The 27,359-nt window shown below is 43.6% G+C and overlaps 1 protein-coding gene across 1 annotated transcript in view; it reads left to right on the top strand.

Annotated features, from left to right (window-relative positions):
* Positions 1–27,359, top strand: part of BACH2 (BTB domain and CNC homolog 2) — a 192,300-nt gene that overhangs the window by 74,085 nt on the left and 90,856 nt on the right. Inside the window, exon 3 of the mRNA XM_083831518.1 lies at positions 12,310–12,418. The gene's annotated coding sequence lies outside the window, so the exon portion shown is untranslated. The remainder of the gene's footprint in view (positions 1–12,309; positions 12,419–27,359) is intronic.

Raw genomic sequence — 27,359 nt, 5'->3', positions numbered from 1 at the left:
TTCCAGTGGAAATAATTCACCATGGAAAGATTATTCTGTCAGAAAATGATGATGAACCTGCTAACAAATTTATTTGAAAGAAGCTGAACTTTCATTTCATGTTCTTTTTTACCCCCTCTCTCCAAGCACCGTGCGTGCATGTGTGAATTTCATTAAAACCAGTAGTGGCTTTGTTAGGTATGAAAATCTTAACAAGGATCATGGCAAATACCCCCACAACAGTAGAAATATGGGCATCCTTTTACGGGTTGGCTGTCACGCTGTGGTCATGGTGGCTCCGTGCACCTGCTGCAAGCAGAGCATTGTTCTGCTGGGTGCAAGTAGAGGAGTGGGGCTGAGAGAAGCTCCTGGGCTCTCCTGAAGGCTAACAGAGGCGCTCACTGGGGGTGGACTTGGTTTTAAAGTTTCCAAATAGTATGTAGCATGAGCGAGCTTCTTCTACGAGCACTCTCCGTCTGCCACACTTCCCCCCTTTTGCTTTTGCTTTTTCTTTTGCTTTTTCTTTTTAATCACTCTCTGCTAACTTTCTTTGTTGGTGCATTTTTGTTTTCCTTTCTGAGGTTGCCTGTCACCCTGCCACCACTACGCTGCTTTTCTACTAAAAGCAGGGCCTGGTCACAAGCAAATACGGAAGCATCCATCCTTATCTTTAATGTCCTACTTAGAGAAATTTTTTTTCAAGGGATGTGTAAATTGTACTTTGTTGCTACCCTCTTCTTTCTACTACTGCAAGCTGAGCAGTGGTCATGGTAGATTAGATCTGCCCTCTCTTAATGGACTCCCAAGTTTTTTTTCTGGAGAGAGGTGATAATTATGTTTTGCTTTAAGAAATAATAGTTGTTCCATGGGGCAAGAGCTTTGAGGTTATTTCTTGTATTTTTCAATTCTTCAGAAATAGAAATGATTCCAAGAATAACAGCTTTATATTAAGAAAAAAAAAGAAAAAGAAAAATGTTCCATTATTGCTGTTTTCCTTGTGAGACAGAGCATTACTCTCTGTCTTGGTCGGTGTTTAAAGCTTCAGCAAGACCCCCGAATTGCTGGTGACTCTATATCATTTGTGTCACCATTGATAGGGAAGAAGAATAGCTTTTAGAAAAACTATTTTTGTTACAGATGTGTAGATGTGAATTTATAGCTTCAATCACGCATCCAAGAGAGGATCTGCAAAAGTGAGATAGTCAGAAAGCTGCATGAAAAAGCTGGCAGGAGAAGTAAAATGTAGGGAGGGTCGACAGAAAGGAACAATACCTGCAAAAATCCATCAGAAGCAGAGAAGCTGATGGAAGTGTTCAGCCATTAAACCTGACCGGTCCGTGACCAACTGCTGGCTTCTTGCCTGCTCTTTTAGGTTTTGATTCAGCATTGCCTGGTGTATTTATTCCCACCCTTATTTACAGCAAGCGTTTTTATGAGCCTTGGAAGTCGGCGCTTTTTCCAATTCTCTGCTTTTCATGCGTGCTGGAACATCTGTACGCACATACTTCTCATTTCCCTGTCTAAAGATAGCTTTAGTTATTGTGCCCAAAATACAGCATCAGGGTTCAGTTTGTTGTTGTCTTAGTAAGCACAGAAATATTTTCGAACATTATGTCACTCTGGTTATGTATTTCAGCTGCTGCAGTCTGTCTGTGTCCGGTTTGTGTGGAGCAGCCTCGCTTCCTGGGATTTGTTGTTTTCCACAAGCTGAGTCCTGGGTCGCGTAGGCTGACCAAGCGAGTGTGTTGCTCTTTTTCTGTAGGACAGCCACTCTTGCCCTGGGCGATAGTGCAGGCAGAAGTTTTCTTCAGGAAGGACGTGACCTCCACCTCGTCTTCTGCCAGCAAAGCCATGTGAGCAATGTCCCTGCTCGTCCCCCTCGCCCCCCTGCACGTGGCTGTCCCCGGAGGCCTTGCTGTGGTTGTGCAAAACAAAACCCCCTCACCTCCTCCTGCAGTGCCATCTCCACGTAAAATTCTCCTGCTTTTTCTTTCCAAGTTGTGTTACTTGACCTCCTTCCCTCCGTCCATCCAACACAGATGCACTACACCACTCCTTTCTGATCATACACGTGTGCTGTGGTGTGCATTGGAAAAATGGAATTTAGTTATTGCAGACTTTTCCTGAAATACTTAGTTTAATGCATTCTAGCCTGTGCTGTGTGGTGTGAGGCTTCACCTTGTCCTCCTATCACACATCCTCAGGTAGGAAGCTGAGATGGGAGCTTTGTGTTGCCTCGGGGCCTTCTAAATGGCAAGTTGTGCTCCAGCAAAATTCAGGGTGTGCTGGCATTTGTGGAAGCTGCCTCGAGCTCACATGTCTCTGGGGGCTGGTGCAGAAGTGGTCAGGATCAAAAAATGGCATCAAGTGGATATCACAGTCCACATGCCTAGGCTGGGATGTTTGTTTTTGTTGAAAAATGGAAAAATACACAAGGTGTTTTTATACTTAAGAAGTGTCATGATCACATGCAGTTGTAAAAGCTGTTCTACCGCTGTAAGTTTGGAAAGGTGAAGTGACAAAGTGGATGAGTTATGGGGGGTCACCTCAAGCAAGCGCCTATAAGAAAGGACTTTACAGCTCATTAGTAGGTATTCTCTGTCTAACACTCGTTTTAAGGAAGGGGAACTTCTCAAACTTGGAAGAGTCTAGGTTTTATCAGTGATACCCTTCCTCTGTCCCAGGAGCTGTGTGGACGGGCTCTGGGCTGCAGGAACCCCGTGCACGTTGTCTGGGTGGTGGAGGAGGCGTTGGCACCTCGCTGGCAGAGCCGGCGGCTGTCCCGACGTGCTGCTGGCCAGCAGTCGCTTTCAGAAAAACGCGGGAAGGCATCCTGGTTACAGCTTTTGGTAGCTGCCAAAATTAGTTTAAAATAGCTTTTACTCATAGAACGATGTTACAGATCCTTGTTTGAGCTGCTTGGACTTCACCGGGGTTGGAAAATGAGATTCTGAGCAGCACAGCTTGCTGGGTTTCTTTTTGCTTCAGACTTTCATGTCATGCAGTTTTTGTCACACAAATTTCTATTTCGAGCTGTGGGCCACCAGGTGTTCAGCCTAAAGCATGCCATTGTTCCAGGACTGAGTGTTTGCCCTTTGGCATTTGGGTTATCGCCCTTTGTGTTGCAGCAATGCCCAGAGGCCGAGTGGGCCGCGCTGCCTCAACGTGGGGCGACAGCCAATGCCCACAGAGCCTGCGGCCTCCTTCGCTCAGCAGGAGTGTTGGCCACCAGGCCACAGCTTTCTGGGGACGGGTAAAGCAGTAAGAAGTTCCAGCCCCATCCCTGGAAGTGCTCAAGGCCAGGTTGGATGGGGCTCTGAGCAACCTGGTCCGGTGGGAGGTGTCCCTGCCCATGGCAGGGGGCTTGGAACTGGTTGGTCTGTAAGGTCCCTTCCAACCCAAACCATTCTGTGATTCTGTGAAGTCAAGGGAAGCAGCCAAACGTGCATTGTAAATGGAGTTTATAGTGAGGACATCAGCACCACCTTCACCTGAGTCAGCAGATTCCTGTCATTATATATATTGCAAAGCCTTATAATAAATGCTCCTCAAGTGTACTGGACTGCTTCATTTATCCTTGGCCTACTGCAACACCGATTGCAGTAGGACCAGTGTGAAAACAAGGTGTTAAAACACCAAATAGAGAGATGTGCCCAATTCGGCATCCCTCAGGCCTGTCCTTCCTGGGCTTGGTGCACAGCAGCCCTGGTTGAGGGACAGAGAATGGGGTGCCTGGTTCAGCAAGTAGGTTGAGCCGTAGTAGGGAAGTGCTGGAAAATTTTTCCGTATTTATAGTATGTCTTTGAAGTGTGTGCAGATGGACTTGCGGTTGCAAGTTTGAAAAAAAAAATGCAAGAAAATGACTGAAAATTCTCAAATATGTTTCAAAGCTGACTGGGTGCTAATGGTAACATAATAAATGGTAACATAATAAATGACACTGCAGGATGGTTTGTAGGGCATGTGGTCGCAGCGACCTACATGAAACAGTTGTGCCCTTGCCACTTCAGACAAGTTGCAGTCTTTGTGAGCTCGGGTAGGTAAAGCCCGATGTCCCACCTCACCAGGTAGTTCTCCGAAGTCGTGTGTGTGCTGTGTGCAGCACCAGTGTGGGTACAATCTGAAGGAAAACTTCATTATGTTTGACAGTGCCTTTTTAGCTAAAGTACTGCCATGATTTGCATGACGGCAGTGAATCCCAAAATTGGTTGATTGCAGAGAGAGAGACTTTAAACTGTGGAGGCAGACATGAGAGATAAAAAAGAATTAAATGCTTAATTAATGAATTTATACTTCCTATTTCTTGGAGCATGACTATTTTTCGTCTCTCCCCTTTTGTTTATTTTATGGTGCCATGCGTTCAGCTGGAATCTGTATAGAAATTTGGTAAAGAAACCCACACATGAAGATGAAGAGGGTTGTGAATCAAATGACATCCTAGTCAAATACTGGACCTTTTAATAGGAAAATGTTTTGAGGTATCAACCTATAGAAGTTATTTGGCCAATGTTCTGAATCCCAGTGATGGTGTCTATACAGTCATGCAATTGCTCTTTCACCGAGGGACTAAAATGAATCTGTTGCCTAAGCTTTAACTTGTTGTGGGAGAATCTCCTCCACTTTCATGGATTTATTACAACATTTTTCCTTAGAATTATAGTTGTGAACTTCGACATTTCTTTGGTATCTCCTTCTGTTAGTTCCTTGCTTCCCACTTGCTGTTTTATGTGAAGAGCTTAGTGAGTTGCTTCAGAGGAGTAAAACTCTTCATGGTAATGGAGATGCTAACGTGTGACAGTTCTTATCCACCCAAAATGGCAGCAATTGACTTGTAGTTTTTCATATAAACTGATTTTTCACTCAGAAAAGTTTTCACTTAGAGAAGGTAGCTATTAATTACTTATCTATCCATGTTTCAATATGCCACCATCTCGTTAAATAGCTCCCTTGTCTGTTTCTTTCTGAAACTATAAAGTACTCTTTTCCGCAGAACAAGCTCGATGACATCTTGACACTTCCCTAATGTTTTCAAATCCTGGTGGGTTTGAGTGAATTATTGGATTTATTTGAACTTCAGATTTGGGGCTTGTAAATATGCAGAGATGAAAGCTAAAAAGGTTGACAGAAATGCTCTTGCAGTTGGAAGTGCTAGTTTTAGCATAGTTATCTTTGGCAACATCAGCCTCATCAAGTCCAAGAACTCGAGTGATCATAAATCTGTTTTGATACTAGCAATTGTCTGGTAGTCAGTACTACCTCCCTTATTGTTATATTGGACCCTGGGGAAATGTAAAGTGCGAGTCTCTACCCCAGTGTCTCAGCACTAACCAAGCCAAGCATTTGGAGGAGATCCTTATCTTCACATCGCAGGTGGAAGATGGAGCCAAAGTATGAGAGCAGGTTGCCTGAGAGGCCTGATGCAGGTGTTAGTGGATGGGGCCTCATCTTCCAAATAACCTCAGTGCAGAGTGGCCCTGCCTTCACTGAGCAATACACTGCTTTTCTCTTTCTGAACAGCAGTGCTGTTACCCACGTGAGAGCTAGAAAGACACGTCCACACAATCCGTGAAGCTTTCTGTTATATCATGGCTAAGGATGATTTCAAGAGACGATTTCTGGTGTTTTGATAGTCCAAGGATTTGGCTCAGCTGTGGTTTTATTTTAATGACGGGGTTAGTGTAATGCCATTAGATCTGTGTCCATGTAGCCATTAAGCAAAACATGCAGGTAGATGCCACCTCTTTTGCTCCTGCTTCTGCCACTTCACTTTCTCAGTATACTGCTGTAGCGTAAGAGCTCCTGACAGACCACTGTCTCCCGGTGAGTGCAGATGTTTGTTGTGTGGCTCTGTGCAGGGGATGATCGGATCAACAGGTATTTAGTTTATAAGTTTCGCCTACTCATTTTGTTTCCTATAAATAACTTTGTGTTTTAATCCTATAAATATGCCAAGTCATGCATCTGTCTATTTGGGGAGCTAATCCTGTTGAAGTAGGCATCTATTTCAGGAGCAGCCTGGACAAAGAACAGCATTATTAGAGTGCTGTCCTCCGTTATTGTCTGTAATAGGTTATATCGCAAGTATTTGAGTGTTAGTGTAGTGTAAGAGTTCAAAAAGGACAGACATTATTTGTTGTGTCAACTCATTAAAAATATTCTGCATGGATTTTTCCAAAAGAATAAGCAGACCGAGCATAGTGGGCCCTGTGCCAGGGAGCATAATGTCCTTGCACACCATTAGGTGAAGCTCCAAGTTGGTTTAAAAAGCAACTTTTTAAGAATTTGTTGAGTATCCCTTTAAAAAAAAAAAAAAAAAAAGGTTTGTGTACAGAAGTAGCAAATTAATTCAGTTCTATCAGAAAGTAGGTCAGTGACTGACCTCCCGATAGCATGAGGCAGCAGTTTCTAGCAGAAGTGACAGCTCAGCAGCATGAACCCTCACTGTCTCCAGGAAACTTGTTTTGACAAATGTAAACACATTATATCCTGTATTCCTCTTACTTATTTATTTTCTTGCTGCTGCATTAGAAACCACAGACTGTCACTCTCCATCCCCTTTCTTCACCCTTTCTGGTCCCCAAAGGGAAATGCCTTGTAACATAGCTAATAATTTTTGCAAGGCTGCGTAATGAGTAAGGCGTTCCAGCAGGGTTTTTTTTTCAACAGCTGAATTTGAGCACTGTAAACCAGACTTGACTAAAATCCAAACCAAAGCATTTCTAATGGTGAGGGAAGCCATTGGGAAGACAGGAACTGGACCAATTTAGGATTGAGTGAAACTTTCACATATACCCACATGCCTCTTCAACGTTGTGTCACCAACACGAGCGGCTGCGTTGCTGGTCAGACAGTGCGTTGAACATGTCCTCAGTGCAGGCCAGCAACTCCTGAAATTGGGATTCTTTTGTAATTTGGGGTTAAGTGCCAGAGGTTTTCCCTGCAGTATCCCACCACTTTGCTCCTTGAGCACACCTGAGAGGACGTGGGGCTTATGTTCTTCTTTTCATTGAGTTGTCTTTATCAGCAGGGATAGAAGATGAATCATACGCTACTAGTTAACTTCTTTGGTACCTTTCCTGCAGCGTTTTCTCCTGTGGAAGTCACTGGGGATGGAAAGGTCAGGAAAAGCTTCCAGCTGCAGTGCTGTATTTTGGCAGGTGAGACCAATCTCTGATCTCTGGAGTTGGTTCTTTCTCTTGGCTCATAACCTGGCTGCACATGCAAGGCAGAACCACGTGATGCAGATCTGAGGATTTCATTATGTACTAACCAAAATGGTCTGATTTAAACACTTTTGCTAAAGGTTTCATAAAACTTGGTATCTCTAGGTTTTCTTTGTTATCTAGTTATTTTTCTGGCGTGAGATGGCTCAGAGACACCCAGCGAATCCTACTGTCAGTTCTACAAAAGCAGTACAAAGAGTGATTTTTGCTCCTGAGATAGCTAAGCCTCCAGAGTCCCTCAGCTGTGTGTTGTCATTTAACTGAATTTTAAAGTTCATTTGTTTGTAAGCATTGGATTACAATAAAAGTTGTATGACATTGTCTAAGCCAGAAGTAGAGACTTGACTTGGGAGCAGCCATGGGAATATATTCGTTAGAAACAAAATGCTTCTAGCTTTGGTAAAGGTTTGATCACAGTAGATACAAGTCAAGCAAGAAAGCAGATGGATTTATTTAACATAGCCAAAAATGGCTATGAGAAGTTGGGGAAGAAGAGAGTCCTATTTCAATGAATTACATGTTTTGCTTCTTTGCTAATGCTATAGATAATGCTGGCATTGATTGTTACGCAGCATACAACAGATGTAATGCTAAGAAAGTTGTGAAAAAATACAGTAATGTATGCAGTTAGAAAAAGACTTAAAGTGAGAGGGAGAGCAGAGGGAGGCCTGTGTGCATGTGTCTGAGTACATTTCTGTGCAAGGGGCAGACAGTTCCCACTGCCTTTGAGGGGTGCTTGCCTTTTGGATGGAGCCCACAAAAGGGGAAACGTGGATGCTGGCTTTCCCGTGATTAAACTCTTCACAGAGCCACCAGGTTCCTTCTGCTTGAGAGGTCTGGAAGCTTAAGGTGTGTTCCAGAGAGGCACGAATGAAGATCTGATCCTTTTCCCCACCATTTCATGCTAACAGAGCTATCGCTTCCCAGAGCGCTCTCTCCCGCACCGGGGAGGGAGAGTCAGAAAGGGAACGATGTCTTTGGGCTTTGCTGAGCAGAGCTGGTGTAGGTTGAGATCCTTTCAGTTCAAGGTAATTTGAGCATCTCAGTCCCTTCTTAAGAACTGGAGCTATTTTTGAAGCCCCCACACAGTAGAAAGCTGCAAGGTTTTTTCCCCTTCGCCCAAGTGCTTGCAGGAGGTCCTGCCAGGCTGCCCAGATAAGCTGCTTCCCTGTCTGCTGGTGGGCGGCAGACCTCGGTGTAACAGATATGACGCGGTGACCTTTGCAGCGATGTACAGACGGGTGCAGAACAGAGACAGGAAAATTACCCACGTCGTAGTCACTGACATCTCTTGCTTTGGGAGAGGAGGGGGCTGTCTTAAACCCCAGCATTGTCCTCGCTGGCTGGAACAGTGGTGCCCAGGGAATAACACAGCTGCATCTCTCCTTTTTTTCCTTTCTAGGCAGAGATGTTGTGCCACGCAGTCTGCATCACATGCAGGCAGTGCCAATACAACTAATTTCTCAGTTTATTTATTGTACTTTACCCCTTCGGCAACATTTATGCATCACAGAGTCATAGAGTCATAGAATCATTTAGGTTGGAAAAGACCTCTAAGATCATCAAGTCCAACTGTTAATCATCAAGAGAGCAGGACAGATTCATATGTTCCCTTCTACTTTTGAAATCGTGTGGCTTTCTTCTAACACCGTGCAAACAGCCATGGGTTGTAGACTGGCCAAGACACTGCCATCCATCCTCCCTGTGCCAAAACCTGAAGGGCAGCACAGAGGTGTGGATTAGGGAGGCCACAGGAGTGTCCCTGTCCGCATTGCCCAGTTGCTGAACCCTTCTTGATTTTCTTGCACTGGCCCTGCCTTGGTTTGAACAGGCATGTGCTCCTGCATGAGATTTTGCAAGATTTTATCGATGGGGGACAGGAGGTGCCTCTTGATTGCTTTTCTAAATGTACATCAATCTAAGCTAATTAATCATGGATGATATCATTCCAATCAGCAGCACAAGATAATGTCCATCCTGAGTGTATGACGTAAATGTCTCTGCTTCCATTAGATGTACCAGAGAGTAATCTGTGTCGTTTTTCAGAGTAACATCTCAGGTCATACAGAAATTTTGTACCGGGACATGTGCTGCTCTTCTGCTAGCCCGAGTAGGTCCATGGGGAGCTACCAGTTTTCTACATGTGTGTTGTGCAAAAATCTCTGTGTTAGTGCACTGCTAACATGAAATCAAGGTCTCAAAAGCAAGTTCACACTGTATCTATTTCAGTGGCAATAAAGTCAGTCGAATAGTGCGGTGTGAGATTTCTACATTTTAGCAGAAAAAAAAAAGTTCAGAGAAGGTGTGTGGGGTGTGAGCAAGCGAGGAGTCTGTATGAAATTTCATCCGCTTAATGTTTTGCAGGAGCTCCTTTTGGTTGAGATTACATACCTCAGGTCTAGTAGAGAAATTACAGGCATCTGCTTGCACTGCTGCAGGCACAGGCTAGGGTGAGTGGATCATCTCTGCGAAGGTGTAAAGATGCCTCCCTTCGGGAGTCAGGAACCACTCAAAGCATCTCCCCTTTGTATGAATGTTAGGGGTGTGGGGGGAAGAATATGAATTCCTTGTATTGCAAAGTTAATTTCCTGAATGAATTTCCTTCGCCTTCTTGTGCAGTGTGTGCTCCAGAAGGTGGTGGAATTTAATGAGAGCTATCAGTGTTGGAAGGATAGATGGGTGGTGGAAAGTTGGCTCTTCAGTGCTCCTCATGAAGCCCACTTGGCTGAGAATGTTTCTTTCTCTGTGCCGTGTCGTGCTGCCCTAAACTATTTCTAGTGTTCCAACTCCTGCCTGATGTGGGGCCCAGCTTATCTCCCTTTCTTCTCTCTGGCACTGGCAGTCTTCATGTCCTGCTCATTACTGACGTTGGAGTGCATCGGCTTGGCTTGGCTGCTGGATGAAAGTCCCTAGTTCACATGGATGGCTCTGCACAAGTGCTGGGCAGCTTAAAGATAAACTTGAGGAGAAAAGAAAGATGAAGATAACTTCAGGTCATTTTACCTTGACCAAGTGGATGCCTGGCTTATCTCCTGTTGCTTTGGTTCTTCCCAGCCTTTGACTTGTTTCTGAGCCATGATTTAGTCCAGGGTGCGGCTAACGTTTTAAGTTAGCACGGTACTATTGAAACACTTCTCCTTTCAGCCAAAACTGCCTTTGTGTCCATTACCAATTCTACTGTGTAAACAAGACAGATTATTTATCCTGCCCTGACCAAGAAAAGGAGGAGTTAAAATTTAAGAGCTGCCGCGGGCACAAGTGCTGACTAATGGTTACTATCTTGAGTACACGGAAATCGAATTGGACCTCGTCTGATGAACACCACTGCTTTTTTTTTTCTTATAGAGCAATACAGAAGAATTGAGAAATAAATGCGTTCACTTAAGATAACATTGTGTGACAGCTGAGAACAATTAAAACTCTTACTTGCAGCTATATATTTTTTTTCCTTTCTACAGTAGGTGGGTGGTGTCTGCAGCTCTGAGTAGCTGGGTATTTGTCACGGGTCTGATCTTATCGTTCACATGGGAAGAACAACTGTCGTGCAGGGTTATTTATTTTACAGCCTTTTCTCCTGGTTTTGCACAACACACAGATCTTGGTAGATGAGAAAGGATATTTTTTTTTTCTTACTAGAGTCTTTTTAGCAATAAACACACGCCTAACTGTAAGAGAAAAAAGTTTCACAACCTAGCTTGTTTTGTGAAGCCCAAACATTTGTGAAGCTTACAAACCCTCAAACTTTGCATAATGTGCCCATCCCTGATCTCAAACATGAGGTGGCAGAAGAGGGAAGTGTTACTTTTTTTAACCAACAACTTATGACTGTGTCAACACATGACAATTTGTCAAAGCTTTCTGTAGTGGTGCTGTAAATTAATTTTTAGCATCAGTTGTGAGTGGTAAACACTTTGTGCGGTGTGAACAGCTCTTAGTACAGTGTGAGTTGTCAGCAGCTTGCTATCTACCCTGAAAGAAAAAAAAAATGAAGGAGGGAAGGATGAAAACTCATTTACTAGTACAAAATGGATCTGAGTCTGCAAAAATTAGACATGTAGTGGTATTTTTTTCTTCTTCCATACCAGTCAGCTCAACCTTGAAATTTGGTGCTTGCTTTTTCCACTGATAAGAACCTGCCTTCCAGTCTGTGGTCTGGGAAGTCACAGCTTTCCATCCTGTGCGTGGAAATAGTGCCTGATAGTGAACAGGTTTCTCTGTTCTCTAGGTGGCTGGATAAAGTCAAGCCCTTTCTTTGCTTTTGGGTTTTGCTTTTGTTTGCTTGCTTTAAAAGTAGAACGTGGCCTGAAAATGTGAGTGTGCTCCTTTGCCGAGAAGTCTCGTATAAGCGACATAAAATGCTTGGAAAAAAGAAGATGGCAGCCCAAAGAGAAGTAACAGGGGCTGAGCTCCATCTCTTCCTTGGCTGTCGCCGTCCTGTTTCTCCTTGCCCATCCCAACCGTTGTGGCAGAGTTCGCAGTGATGGTTCACACAATAGGAGTTGACGTGATGGGAGAAAATGATTTGGTACAAAAAGTCAGGGAATATGTATTGTGGAAAACAACTTTTCAGATACAAACCTATTTTAATCTGTCACTGTAACAGAACAAGCAGTAATAACCTCCCAGCCTAACAATGACTGTTAAGTTGAACATTAATTCGTTCAGTCATTGAATTGCTAACATGTCTAAAACTTACAAGTGAACACCCACTCAAGAGAGAAAAAGAAGTTGGTGCCTGGAGTTCTTGGCCCTGCTGAAATCACCTAGGTTTTTGACACTAACGCCAGTATTTCATTTTGCGTTTCCTGAGAATGCTTCAAGTAGAACTAGATGAGAAAAACAGCTGCGCCAGGTTGTTCGCTGCTTTGATACGTTCAGCATGTTTTTGTTCTCAAAGCATGGTTGCTCTCAGCTCCAGCCTCCTAGGTCGGCTTTGACTGTGCTTTGGTGCTTGTTCCTGTAAATGGACAACACACTTGAAGCTTGGCATGAGAATTTCATATAGTCCTGCTAAAGCTGGTTTTAACCTGATTATGGTTTTAGAAAGAAAAACGACTTTATTTGCGTATTTGCTCACAAAGAATTTTGGTTTTATTTCCTTTTCCAGATATAACTGTAGGTGCTTCTTGTATGAAAGAGCTGAGCCACACCATCCAGTAAACTGTCTAAAGCAGCAGTTGGCTTGCTTGGAAATCACTTCCAGAACTGTGTTGTAAGTAAGTATTTTTGCAAAAGCAGCATAGAATGGTTTCTTTATTTTGGGGGCATTTTCTGGATGTTTTGACTGTTGCTTATAATTTCATAGTTTTACTAATATCTACTAGACAGTAACAGTGCCCATGAGAACATGAGCTTCAGACTGCCATGTCTGAAGCATTTATCGAAAATCCTTTAAAGGCTTTTTGGTGACTTGCTTTAAAACTCCACAGCACAGTACCTAAACATTTCCAAGAATAGACAGCTACTTATAAGTCTAGAAACAAATCTGGCAGAGTACATATTGATCTATTTTGTCATTTGCCAGTGCAGTATTTCACTCTGTGGCATACATGTTTTTTTAGTGTTCATCCCTGCCTGCATTTGTGTGCTTCAGCATTTTAGCTTTGGGGCATAAACTGTGATCTGCCTACCTGAATTCAAGATACGTCATGGATAGGTGCCCTAACTGATCTGAAAAGAGCACTGGGTTGTGTCTACCAACATGCTGTGGGTATGGGTAGGGAACCTCAGTGTACTGTGAATGGCAGTGAATTTGGTCATCTGTCTGTCTCAGTGATGACCATATGTCAATGAAAAAGACCCAATTTCAGATTAAAAGCCATTTGCATTGAGTGCATCTGCATGTCATTGAGAACACGTTTACTCTGAAAGTTAGTAACATCATCCTAGAAAACTTCAAGAAGTACACCAAGAAAACCTCATCGTGCCCTTTTATATGGTTACTTTTGAAAGTATAATCCATTTAGGTGTGTTTGTGACATGAAATTTTACACCTATTTTATTTCTTTTTATATTGCCTTTGTTTTTCTGCTGATGATGATGCAGGTTATCATGATATGAGAGGTATTTATGACTTAAGTGTACTTCCCTTGAAATGGCCTCTGATAGTACAGGCACTTCAGAGAAGAAGGGCAGGAGCATTAATGATTCAGGGCTCAAGTCACTTACAGTTAAGGACATTATACAGGTTGCTCAAACTGCTTAGCACCTTGCAAAATATTCCCTACAGGTTACATTTGCTTTACATAAACCTATTTAAAATGAAAAAAAAAAAAGTGCTAATTCCAACACTGAGTCCTTGAAACCGAATGGTAAAGCAATTGAGAGCTTTTTTTGGAATAGGTTTGTTTCTGGATTCCTGTTCAGTGTGGTCAGCTGGCACACCTGGATCACTCTCCAGGTGAGGTTGTGCGAGACAAAAATCCTTGACTCAGTTCTGCCAGGTACCCTGACTGCCATTTCATCATCAACGCCTACCGGGCCACTGCTTGGCTTGATTCAACATGGGTGGACGTGAACAAGAGTTAGAAAGGGCATGGTTGCTGCTAGTGGTGGGACACCTCTACTGTGCCTAGTGGACAGTTAGTCAGGGAGTTGCTTGGGGAAAATTCTGTAGAAATTTAGAAGACAGAAAGTTTGGTTTTGGCTGGCATTCTGCCTGTACGTGGTCTGTCTGCTTCTGGAATGTAAGCCCCAGCCCAAGCTGGTGGTGTTTCCAGCAGGGGAGGCAGGTGCCTGGCACCTCTGGGTGTCACAAGAGCTTCTGGTCTTCTCCAACGTGGTGGCGCGGCACTTCCCAGCAGGAAGTCCCGCTGCGACCAGGCCCTGGGGAGGCACTGCCCTAGAGCTGTCCGTCAGCGGTGTGGCCGTTTTGAGGGTAGCCTCACTTTATTGCTGTTATCACTGTATTTTCTTTCATCGTGTGTCACGGTGTTTGAATCCCTGTGGCACCAGGAGCTGAAGCTGTGCGTTTATTTAATTTACCCTGAGGTAGTTGCTGCTTGCTTCATAGGCTGGGTTCAGACCTGGTGTCCCAGGGCGCATGCTACTGAGGTAGTTGTGCAGTCTCAGTTATACCAGGTCACTGAAGGATTCCCTACTCCACTGTGGCTTTCTGCCTCATGTCCTTCAAATTCAACCACTTTAGTCTGTTTAATGGTGCCAGAAGGCCACGTATTGTCTCTCTGTGAAGCTTCAAACAGCAGATGCATGCTTTTAAATAGTTAAAAAAATGTTAATTATGATTCAGGAATAGTTTTTCCCCATCTATTAAGTAATATCAAGCACTGAATTTTTCAATCAGTAATTGTTTTTCCAGCTGCTGAGTGGGACTAAGTATTAAATATTTTTAGAGGGTTATTTTTGCAGCTGCTCAGCTGCTTTAAGCATAGAAGTCTTAGGTTATTTTGTAGGGCCTGTCAGCCTTGGGTGCATAATGGGCAAAAGGTAATGATACTCTGTGGTGGAAGTGGAATGATGACATTCTTCTGATGCACCTTGGTTAGTTGTAGATAGTTTGGGCTGCATCCACATGAGGTGAAAATAGCATTCTGGGCACTTTTGAAAGTTCGTGGTTTTGCAGCATTTTCTCACAAATGTCTGTCGTCTTTTTTTCTTTCTTACTATGTGGGTTATTACACACAAGTGGAAATTTGATATTTTTTTCTTCTCCATATCTTGAAACTTCTTGTGTTTCACCCAGTGTGAATTATTTCATGAAATAAGGGTTTGACTTGTTGCAAATACTATAATACCACAGAATTTTGTCTTAGAAATGTATGTTACGTGCCTTTCACTAGAAGACCCTTTAGAGGTTTTCAAATATCAATTAAACCATAGATCACGATGACAATGGAAGAGACACTGTTCTCACCCATCAGAGAGACTAGTTAGCTGCAGTACCCTGACTGTAAGTACACTGCTCACATGTACACAGTGATTCATTAGCCTAACTGTTAAAACATTCTAGGCAGTCTCATGCGTTGGCTTACTGGTAGCTTTTCTTCAGCTGATTGCTCATTTTGATGTAACTCCTAGCAGCATTGGAGCATTTACTTGGGAACTTACCTTTTTTGTGCATCTCCTTGCTCTGGTTTTCCCACCAGGTCTGGGCTGTTGCCTCACAACACTGCTGTTCCCAGTACGCATTTGCTGTAATTCTTTGAAACCGTGAATAAGAAACCTCCTTTTGAAAATCACTGATACATTTTGATCAAGCCATAATTATGAGCACAGAGTGCACAAACAAAGGACACTGAATGCTGAGACCTAGAGAGAGGCCGATGTTGGTAGGGGAGAAAACCAAATAGTGAAGGTTAAATTCTGTTTAATGTTCACTTGTGGGTTTTTTAAAGCCAAAATAAAAAAGAAGCAGAATAAAAAGCTTCCACAAAGCAGAAGTGTGAGTGAAATGAAACGTAGTGGCTAGACAAATGAAAAAAAACACATTAATTAAAAAACACACCAAACTTAAATTTCAAAGCCCCGGTAGAAAAGGTGGTCTGTTGGCCACCCAGCTTGGACGGGGCACCCAACTGGAACTCATGGTCTGGGTTCAGTTCCCCGCCTCAGTCACAGGTTTCCTGTGCGTTCTCAGGCAACCTCCTTCATCTGCCCCATGACCAACTTCCTCATTTTTAAAACAGAGATCATCCTCCTCCCTTCCAGAGGTGTGTCAGGAAGGTGAAGCCTACTGGTGCTTCTGAAAAATGTGTATGTTGCAATGGGGAGAGCCAGCCTGGCGACTTGCGTGAGTGGGATGAGCTTCCTCACAGAGAAGAACTACCCATGCTTTTTGCATTTCGTTTGTTTAGGAGTAGAGAAAGTGATTTCCAGATCTAGGAAGGTGTTGTTTGCTTTTTTTCCCCCTTTTTTGGGTCTTTCAGATCTGTTTCTCATGGAGTTTGGCTCTGCCTGTGCAGCGGCAGGCAGTTGGAATATTCCCTGTCTCTCGCCTCTCTCCTCACGGTCTGCCTCTTCATAGTTTGAGTCATTCCTATCTACTTGACACACACGACCCACACAAACCCAACTGGATCATAAACGCAGCTTCTGTCATCTCCTGAATTACACAGAGATCTCTTGACATTTAAATATGGTTGTGTGTAAGAAAGAAACTGGAGAACACTTGAGCCTGTTCAGGAGGTTACCAGAGGTGACCCTACTCGGTTGATGAAGGCAGTACAAGGGAGCTGGCCATCACCTTCTTGGCCACCTTGCAAGGTGTACGTTGTGCCTGCTGAGGGTGTCCCATGAGCCCAGCACTACAGTTGGCCTTCAGTCCCTCTGCTCCTCCACTCAGCCCCTGATAGGCAATATTCATTTAAGAGATTTTGATATGAATCTCACATGGTGCCGATACTAATTCTGAGTAAGGAATCAGAAATGACAAGTCACATGCCTTTTGATGTGTCCTTTTTATCTCTTGTGGGTTGATAGTTAAACTTTTCTCAGCATTTACAGGAATTATTTCTCTGGGAAGAGGGCGTGGAGCCCTGTACACTGTTTTTCTTCTCCACTTACTAATGCTCTTCTCCAGCCATTGATGAGATCTTGAAAGTACACATAAGTTCACATTCAGACCATGTTCACTTTTGTTTCTCAAAAGCTCTTTCTGTTTCCTGTGCTCCCACCTTCTTACTGCCTTCCCTTTTTTTTTTTATTTGGCCCTGTTTTCTTAAAGCCTCCTTTGACCTGATCCTCACCTTTCTCCAAGTGGCCAGGGTTAATAAGAGATCCTCCTCCTCACTGGGACCTGCATTGTCCTCCCATCCCTGCCATATTTCAGTCTTTCTGTGGCCACAGAAACATCTCCCCTGCCTTCCTGTCAGACCCATACTTACCCAGACAAATTTCTGCCACCAGTTTTCTCTATCCTGGTCCTTTCACGAGAAGTTTCTTCCCTGTCGTGACTCGCATCTGGTAGGATGCAGAAGTGGCACAAGGTGTGCTCTTCCCTCCTCCATCTCCGAGGTCCTCCCTTCTCCACTTGTTCCTTACTCTGGAATGGCAGTCAGTCTTTGTCTTGGGCAGGTTGCATCTTCTTCAGCTGTCATCAAGTTGCTTTCCTGTTTGTTTTCACCACCATTTCACTGCACCTAGTTTTCCCTGTCTTGTGGAGAGACCCGTGAACAACCCTGTTGATTTTGGTTGAGACACTCCCATTTTAGATGAATAAAGAACCAGCTCAGGGTTGGCTGCTGCATCTAACCTAAGCCTCTGAGTGCGAGGATCTTCAATTACAGGAAAAGTGATGTCTCGTCCCTTCTGAGACTGGTTATCTCAGAGTCCCCAACCCCAAGAGAACATGGCTGTGTTTGAGACGTGGTGGTGCTGTCACTGGATGTCCCCTCTCTGCCTGTCGTGCTTATCACTTCTCCAGCTGGTGAGCCCAGGAATTTGGTCTGCTCACAGTTCAGGAAGACTGGTGCCTGAAAGTAAGGCAAAATGCTTAGTTGTCCACTGCTGTTTCAACACCATGCCCAAGCGGCAAGTAACTAGTTGCTGAACCAATATGGTCTTATACCGAAGAAGTGATTTCCCTCCTGCAGATCAGGAAGCCTGCCATTTAACACACTGTAATTGACTTCAGCTGTAAGATTCAGTATACTTATCTAGGATTACGGTTCAATAAAATCTGATTGTGCCTAGAGCAAAAGGACTTGTAGAAACACCTAGGGACTGTCGTCCGCCTTTCCTGCAGACAAGCTAAATTGCACATCTTCTGATCTTTCTGGTTTGGGTGACACTGCTGCTTGACCCGCTCAGCCTGGTGGCGCGTTGGCAGGAGCAGCTTCCAGTGGCACCGTTTCAGGCGGGGATGGAGCCAAGTGGCTGACATGTTGCATAGCGTTCTTAGCTCAGTCTTACATGACTAACTCTCTCATTTCAGCGTGCCGTCCCGGTGTCGGGGTGGGGGAACGGGAAGTAAATTCTGTCTGGTTTCATTATGATGGTGATGATCATACAGTCCACAATGTATGTGAGATTAAAAGCCCCGTAACCTTACAGACCAAATTGTGCACAAAGAGCAAAACCTGAAATGAGTTCAGCATGTAAACATCCTTTTGTCTTGTCTCGCCCAGTGTAGAAATAAATACGGGAAAACAAATATTTATTCAGAACTTCCTCTCACTACCAAGTAGGAAGCTTTGTTGGGCCAATTTCTGCAGAGAAATATTCACCAGCCATCATGCATTGGCTTTTATGACCGCGTGCTATAATTGCAGAGAGAGCCTTTTTGCCCAAGTATTCATTAATGAATTTTTCATTAGCCACTCTGAACAAATGGGAAAGCATTTGATTTAATTTTTCTCTTGCAGATCTTCAGGGAAAAGCAGACTTTTTCAGTGCGACAAGGACACTGGCACAGGTAATTAGTAATTTGGGATGATGGCCGAGCAGATAGTATGCCAAGTATCCTTGTCACACGCTGAGAACGCAAGCATTGTTATTCTCTCTTCCCGGAGATGTGTCCCAAAGCACAGCACTTGATCCAATCATGATCTTATGTTATTAGGAGTTCTTGCCTACCACCATGCTTCTTTTCTCAGTTATTTCTGCCAAGATTACACTGTTGCAAGCAGGAGAGGAAAAATATGCTTTCAGACCCAAATAATTGATTTTGTTGGTTCTGGCATACCAAGTTTGTATGCAATAAAATATATAACATCGCTTGGTGCAGCATTTGCTGTACTAGTCATTCTTTATGCAACTGCCTATTTTTAACAAAATTTCAAACAAATGCCAGGGCTACAGATAGTAATAAAACAAGATAATCAAGGCAGAATGGGCAGGTTTTGTGATATGAGTCAAAAAAAAAAAATCTCCCAAAGCCATGAGAATTGGAAAGAGAGGCTCTCTTTTACATGGCAAAGTTAAGTTATAGTTGCTGGGAGCAGAGAACATTTTCATTACAGGAATGAGCTGTGAGCGTGGCTCATGCCCAAGATCCCTGGAGCAGATATAGCCAGAGTTGAAGAGCAGAGAAGGGAGCTTGGAGCTTGCAAAAAGAATTATTCTGTGTAGTGGTTATGGAATTGGCTTTGATTCTGGATTAGCGCATGTTGGTTCGTACTGCTTCTTGGAGTGATAACATTTAACTGGGATGGTGAATATACTGATACTAAGCTTTCATTTTCAGAGGGCATGAAACTGGAGAAAAAAGTATATGTAGTGTCCAAGTTTTCTGTTTGAGTTAAGCTGATAGAGAGAACTAGACAGATATTTAACATACGGTATTTGCTAATTTAGTTACCTTGCTTTTTGAAGCTTTGACTTCTGTTTTACCTTGTCTCCCCCTGCCTTTTTTTTTTTTTGTACCCTGACATTCAGGAGATGGTGCAAAATGAACTGAAAAGCTACCATGGCAGATACAAGTGACGCTTCAAACTTTGCCCATTTAGCTTGTGTCAAAACACTAGTGCAGGTTTGTACGCTACCTACTGGCATGTAGTGCCAGACGACAAATGTTTTGTTAGTATTGGCAGTGCTCTCCTGAAGCTAAATAGGATTCTTTCCCTGGCTTGCTTGAGAGTGCAAAGTGCTTTTAATTCCCATTCAGTCTTTCACTGCTTCCTCCGAGTGTTGCCACCTTTGTACCTTGGAATGATAAAACTTAAAAAAGTTGATAAAAGTTGTGGTTGAAAGCATGTGTAATTCTAGGTCAGACAGATAAAAAACAGTGCTAGCTAAGTGCAGTCTTCTCAAATTTTGCCAAAATAGTATGTCTCCTCACGTTTTGGGAGTGTGTTTCTATTTCTTTCTGACGTAGCTGACGCAGGTGAAAGTGTTGTTCAGAAAAATACGAGATTCTCCAAATATGTTGCAAAGTTGATGATACTCCTTGGTTTCTGTACTGAATACGACTAAAACTATATGCTTATCGACTTCATTTCTAAATCACAGTTGATATTGTGTCTTGTTTAGTATTCTCATAGTTTTGTTTCATAAATGTAGCTATGCAGTGATTGCTTAGCTCAAAAGAGCTGTGTAAATTGCTTGCATTAAGATTATTTTGTCATTGAAAAGCAAGACTACTTTTTAAATACACTTCTGCCCCATTCAAAGGAGATAGAGTACAGTATTTTGCAAATATTGTTAGTTTCAAGTCCAGCTATATACCACAATTAGGGAAATAAAATCTAACATCATCTCCAGCCAGTCAACCATTTTCCTTTCCCTTTTTACCAGTTTGTTTCATCATTTTTTCTCCAGCACAACTTTGGATTTTTCCATCTTCTTGTTTTAAAATCTACCATTGGATTATTCTCAGTACTCTTTGTTTAGATAGGTCCCCCTCCATCTTCTCCAAAGTATATTGAGGTTCTCCCATTTCCATGCCCTGTTTTTAAGAATCAGTAGCATGCTCTGTAATCCATGAGATACTGGGCTGGCCCGTATCAGCTTTTATAGCTGATAAAAGCGGAAAGTTGTGCTCTAGCAGTGCTGTTGATGTGTTCCAGCTGCTGTTGGGCACTCAGTCTACTGCACCAGGCTGGAGTTACTGCGGGGCAAAGCACAAAAATTGGGCATCATGTCAGCTCCATAGAACTGGTGGTTTCAGTCTACAGAGGCTAATATAGACATGGCCATTCATTTATCACCTATCCAGGGATATATTTCTAATAAGATCATGCGTCTGCTGTTAATTTTTTCAAATAAAGCAGTCCCCATAATCTAAAATTACTGGTCCATTTAACAGGGGACTGTGTTTAGTCCCAGACATAACACCTGATTGGTACCCAGTGAGCCTTGTGCTCCTGCCCCAGTTGTATCTTCTCCATTTTCATGCTGATGGTGTAGCCTAATCCTTTGTTTTGTTTTGTTTGTTAGTTTGTTTGGTTTTTTTTGAAGTCTCACACCCGTTTCTCCATTTGGTTTCTTTGTTGTTTTTTGTTGTTGTTGTTTCTAATGATTTTGCTGTCGCAGGGCAAATTAAATGGCAGTGACACACAGTATGGCTGTCTAGCATCATCCGTATCCTGGTAGAAGCAACCACCCAGTTTTATGTCACCTTTTCTTTAGAAAACACCACTAGAGGCAGTTGCGGTCTCACTTGATCTTTGCCTGTTTAGAAGTTGCAAAAATAAATAATAATTAATGGACTATTTTGGGGAGGTGTGATCTGAGGAATGCAGACACACGAGAGTGTTTGTTTGCTGGAAGCATCAGAAGGGGAATCACCCTGTTATCCAAGTACACGTGTCTGAAACTTCATTGCACCTTGATTCTTCTCGTATCTGTCTCTTCCTATAAGATACCGCATTTCAGAAAAGTGCAGGGAGAGGGGAAAAGAGAAGCTCTTAAATTCCCAGGACTTTCTTTTGGGGGAGAAATCCCACAGGGAAAGGAAGGAACTATTCTAATCATCTTCGCAGCATTTAATGCCAAGAAAATGCAGTAAAATCGGTGCTTCCACTGAGAGTTGGCAGCGTATTCTTTCCGTAACAAGACCTGTTTTTGGTTTCTTTGTAGTACAGTCTGTTTCAGACTGTACCGAGTTGACTGGAGAGAGTGAAATCTGTTTTTGACAGATGTTTCCCGTGATCTGGCAAACGTAAACACTTCTGCAAGATGACAGGCAGGTTGTTTACATAGGAAATCTATTAAAAAAAAAAAGAAAACAACAACAAAAAAACACAAACACAAAGCAACATTCGGATCAGTCATTCTGATCAAGGCAGTGTCAATTATTAGGCTATAAAGGGAACTGATGACTCAACTTAGGCACAACACTGCAGCGGTCTCCGATTTTCGGTTTCATAACAGATTCTTTTCAGGAATGATTTTCATTCATACCTGATGTTCAAACATGTTTCTGGAAGCGTGTGTCATTTTGTGATCGCAATCCCAGAGACCAGCGTCAACGTGTGCTGAGTGTTTGTGCGGAGCGGAGGACGTGTCCCCGTGCCTCGCTGGGATGTCGGGCGCCCGCTGGGAGAGGGCTTCCCTGACCGATCGCATCGTACACCAGGACCGTAGCCACACACAGCCAGGTTGCCAGTCACCACGTTACGTTCATAGATCCGTGCACATCAATAAAAATGAAAAGAACTTTGATTCAGAAAGCAAAATATTTTGATCAGATCCCGTGCTTAGTAATTCCAGCAAGTGCACTTGTTAAAGCGGGTGACTCAGAAATTGAAATGCAAAGCGTTTCTCTGAACGGTGGCCGGAAATTAGCTCTGAAAACTGAAACAAAGCCCAGACCGCAGTTTTATCTATTTACTTATTAATTTTAGATATGCAAAAATCCCTTTGTCTTTGGGAGACATTTTGATTCCTTTCTTGTAGTGTCTGCCAGCGGGATCCTTAGGCTGTATGATCAACCATGTCAGGACTGCCTGACATGTCTAATTTTTGGTTTAAAACAATGAGTTCCCCATGAATGGTTTCATTGCCTGTAGTGCTGTCTGATTCTGTCATGACATTCAGTATAAGTTGGTAGAAGTATTAGGTAGGACAGGATGTTGGAATATTTGAGGCCATGTATTATTGAGGAAGAAATCCACACTAGTGGAATTGGATGGAGAAACTCAGCTTCTTATTGCCTAATGCATAAGTTATATACGCAGCATACGGGGGTATCTCCCTTCTCCAACATGAATAAATCGAAATGTTTCCATCAGTCAAATGCTGCCCTGTCTTCTGCACAGCTGGTTGCATTTTGGTGCTGAATACTCGCCCCATTAGCACTGAGAGGCAGCGGTGCTGCCAGCCCCTCAGTTTTCCAGGACATACCCCTCTGTACCTCTCCACAGACAGTGCAGAGGGGTCACTGCCAGCATTGTGGTGTTAATAGAGGTTGCCTTGCTGAAAAAAAAACAAAACATTAAAAATCAGTGGGTTATGGATATCCGAAGAGCATGAGAGCGTGAAGAAGGGAGAGCTGTGCTTATACCATTGTAAGTACGGAGCCAGTATTTGCATTCTGGTTCTCATTCTGCACCTCAAATGTTGCTTCTTTCTTCTCTGCCAGCATCTGGGCACCTACTGCTCATCCTTGAGAGCGAGTCTGGATGCTCTGGACGCACTGTGTGGCCTTAGATAACGTAGGGGCTGTTTCCCTGGCTGCTGTTACGTGTTCTGAGGCTCTCAAATGAAAATCACAACGGAGGAGGACAAAGTGATATATGTGTTTAAGGGATTTGCAATTCCCATGGCAAGGCTGGTGAAGTAGTGTTCATTTCAAAGAGAAGACGGTCTGGGTGATTTTTCTTAATTACTGTTTACCTAAATAAATAAATAATGCATATTCATGGCTTCAGCTAAAGTAACTTGTGTTGAATTGTTTACCTCTCCAGAGGATAATTATTAGGGTGGGGTGGGGGGCGTAGCAATTAATAATAAAACATTTAGACAAGATTACAGAATGTTCTGATTAGAATAGTAAACATTATGCTAGCAATAAAAGCAAATACATGCAACTGTCTTGAATTGAGGAAAAAAAACACACCACACTGTTATCCAAAGAAACCTGCTGAGCAGCAGCAGTTCAATTGAAGGGGCTGTTGTCTTGGAGCTATTCTACATCACAAGGAGGTTGTTTCAGTGTAAAGTGAGATTCATTGGGAGATTTTCCCTCAATTCCCATCTGGAAAAAAAATGACACGAATACTGGCATTCACACAGATTTGTGTGGCAGCTGTAATACCCATCAGCAGTGCTTTGAGTGCGTTGTGCGTTGATCCTTAAACCCAGTGACAGGGAGTGTTTCAGCTGTTTATATCAGTAGTAAACAAAACCTTTGTTTGTGTTGTGAGCCTCCCCCTTCCCCCTTTGTACAGTTCTTTGAATGAAATTCTTTGCTCAGCTGAGAGTTTTAAATTTGGACCCATCTTTTCATGTCTTTTGGCTATGGTTCCTTATCTAAATAATCAGCTCAAAGAGAGCCAGTGATATGTTGAAAGAAAACTGTGGCAGCTGCATACCATTAGGCTGAGGGATTAAAAGAAAAAAAAAAAAAAGATAATTGTAGTTTAACGCAGTAAATACAGACCGGTCTGCCGGTTTAACATATGGTAGCAAGAGAACCAAGCCTTGCACAGGAGAGCTGTTGCTCAATCCCGTGCAGGTGAAGCTTGTGGGCATGGTGGAGCTGGTCTGCCCCGTAGCCTTACCAGTCTCCAGCTCTTTTGAACCAGCAAAGGAGCGTGACCAAGCAGTGTCGTGTATCTGCAAAGGGCTGGGAGGAAAAAATGAGTGAAGAAGATGGGCAGGAAGGAGATCATGATGCAGAAGGGGTGAGCTGCACCCGCTCTGCTACATCTCTCACAGCCAGTCTTAGAGGAGCAAGTCGCTGTCCTCTCCGTTCCCTTCTCTAACATGGGCCCCATAGGGAAGTCTTTTGGGGATGAATGCTCCCAGACCTCCTCTAGACCAAGCTGGTTCCTTTGGAGGTAGTGTCAGGAGTGCCTGGGGTGCTCACCGGCAAGTAGCTGCCAGCACAGCTGCCCCTGGATATCCTCTCATCTAGAAACCGAAAGTCTTCTTCAACTGGAAGCAGGGTCTGACTGAGAAGCGGTGGAGTTTTCCCTCATGTCTGCCATTAGTGGAAGTGCCTGGCTACACTCTGAAGCAAAACAAGATGTCGAGGAACGAAAGCTGGTAGAGGGGTGTGACGGGTTGCCTCATCCCCACCAGAGGTGGCGCGAAGGCCCTGGTGACTTCAGTCCTTGTGAGGCCCCTCCGCACCTTCTTCTGGCTCATGAATTTCCTCATGCATGCCTGCTTTTTCTGCTGTGGTGGGTTGACCTTTACCCTGACCAGCGTGCCTGCTCTGCAGTGTCCATGACCGTGCCCACCCCAGCGACCAGGATGTTAATGGTGGATGAGGTCCTCTGTCTGCATCCTCTTAATCCACATCCCACATGGCAGAGGAGCCAGCATTGTAAGTGTAGTTCATTTTCCCCGCTGAAAACCCATTTCTGTGTCCCCCACAAAAGAATTTCTGTGGAGCAGAAATACCCACCTTCACTGAACCTTTTTTTTTTTTTTAAACATGGCTGGGAGTTTTGGCTTTGCATCTCCTGGCAAAGCCAGCAGCAGCCAAAACCCCAGGCGGTGCTTTGGGCACTGAGGAGGTGGCGCGCCGCTGGTGCTACGTGTGCCATGTGCGTGGCACAGTAAACCTGATATCAACTTGCAACCAATTATCTGGGTATAAAAATTCCCCTGCTCATCGTTTTGCCGTTAGAGACTCACTGGTAAGATTTATGACTCTGGCGAACATGAAATACCATTTCCTTTTTCTCAGCATTACTGTGCGTGGCCTTGCTGGCTTTTCTTGTTAAACAGACTTGAGTTCACACGAGAGGGAATGTATTTTTGAACCTCTTTCCCATATGATTCTGCCTTTCTCCTTTCTGTTTGTAACGGCAGGCGAAAATAACCCACAAAACATTTTAATTCCTTTTGACTTTCCCCTGCTTGATGTGAACATGAAGATGGGGAAGCTAAGAGGCAGGCCCTTGATGTGAGGCACCACATCGTCCTGTTCTCCTAACGTCTTCCACAGGCGCGTGGAGACGTGCCTTCATCAGCACAGGGGTGCGTGAGGTGCTTGTGGCCCACTCTGCATGCTGCAGCCCCTTTTGCTTCTGGTTCCCTCCACAGGAGAAGGAAAAGCAGTATTTGGCCTCTGCTTGGTGGGGTTGGTGACCTGAAAGGGAGGTGGGTTCCTGGAGGAATCCAAGCTCAATAAACCAAGCTCTCTTTCGGCGTTTAGTAGCATCTGTCTTTTCACATGAAGTGGTCACTGCTGGAGCTTGAAAACTGGGCACCTTCTACCTGACAGTTTGATGTGCGGTTGTTTTGTTCAGCATTTCCATGAGCTAAAATATAATTCCTTCACTCCATATGATACTGTGCGGGACCAGATGTACATCTTGGAGAAAGGCTCTCCTTATTTCTCCTGACCTCGCATTAAGTACATCTGTCTTCATTTCACTCCCTAATGGGTTCAGACCACCTCCTGAACTTTCTGAGTTGACATACGCTCCTCTGACTTCACCTGAAAATCAGTTTGCCTGAAGTATTGAGATGGTGGGTTTTTTTCCTGAGTACAAAGAGAAAAGGAAGCAATGTTGAGCTGCTGCCATGTTTCCCAGTCACAGTCAGACATAGTTATTTTTGTATTAGAGCTCAGAGGAAAACCGATGGAGATGCCAGATAAACCCTCCCAAAAAAAACATTTGTGTTAATACTTAAATATTGTTCATCTTTCACAGCGTTTACTTATCTGTTTCCCACATGGTGAACCTTATGGGGAGTTTTTGTGGTTGACTGTGGCCCGTTCTTTCATTCTGCATGTTAACTGTTTTCTCATTTTGCATTTTTAAAAAGAAATTAGCAGTAAAAGTCTGACTGTGATAATTGTTCAGAGCACTGAGCGGGAGCATCCTTTCAGCAGGGCAGGCATAAATTCTTGTGGTTCACGTGCTTTGGGGCATAAATCCAGTGAACTGCGTCATTTACTGCTGCCACAGGAAGCATCCTTACCCGAGAGACTCAGCACTGGCACATCCAGTATCATTTTCAGAGATTCCAGCCTCCGTGACAGCAATTTTATCCTCATTGATGAACTATCCCATTTTATCCAGTTTGCGTGTTTATTAACTAAAATCTTTAAGGAGAAATATGCCAAATACCTGCATTTTCAGTGGATTTGATCAAAAACTGACTTTTATTATGTGTTGGTTTACTTTATGTTGTGGTTTTTTTTAGTACTTTGCTGTGTGAGGCATAAATAATCAGCTTGTGCCGTTTGGTAACGTGTTTATTGTTTGCGGGAGGTCTCATAGAATATATTAACTTCCTCTTACATCTAGCTGGGTCATACTTCCAAGGTGAAATGTTTTCAGTCGTGGCTTTATTTTAAGTCAAGTATATTCCAGTGTTGAAGTCAGATTTTACATAAAAAGGCGTAAAAGTTCGTGCTTTGCCACCCGTGAACCGCCGTCTCCCACCTCTCCTAGCGCAGCCTGGCTGATGTGTCACAGAGATAACAGCAACCAGAAGACAGGAGGGGGTGGAAAATTTCCCCCCCAGGCCCTCTGAGGGTTTTCCATTTAAGCCCAGTTGGTGCTGTTAAGTGCAGCTGGGGAAAATCCAGCCTGCAGAGTGTGGAAGGATTCCTTACAGTGTGGGGTAGCAGAA

The sequence above is a fragment of the Anser anser genome, assembly GCF_964211835.1.
Source record: "Anser anser genome assembly, chromosome: 3".
Lineage (NCBI taxonomy): Eukaryota > Metazoa > Chordata > Aves > Anseriformes > Anatidae > Anser > Anser anser.
This window is presented reverse-complemented; position numbering and strand designations above follow the sequence as displayed.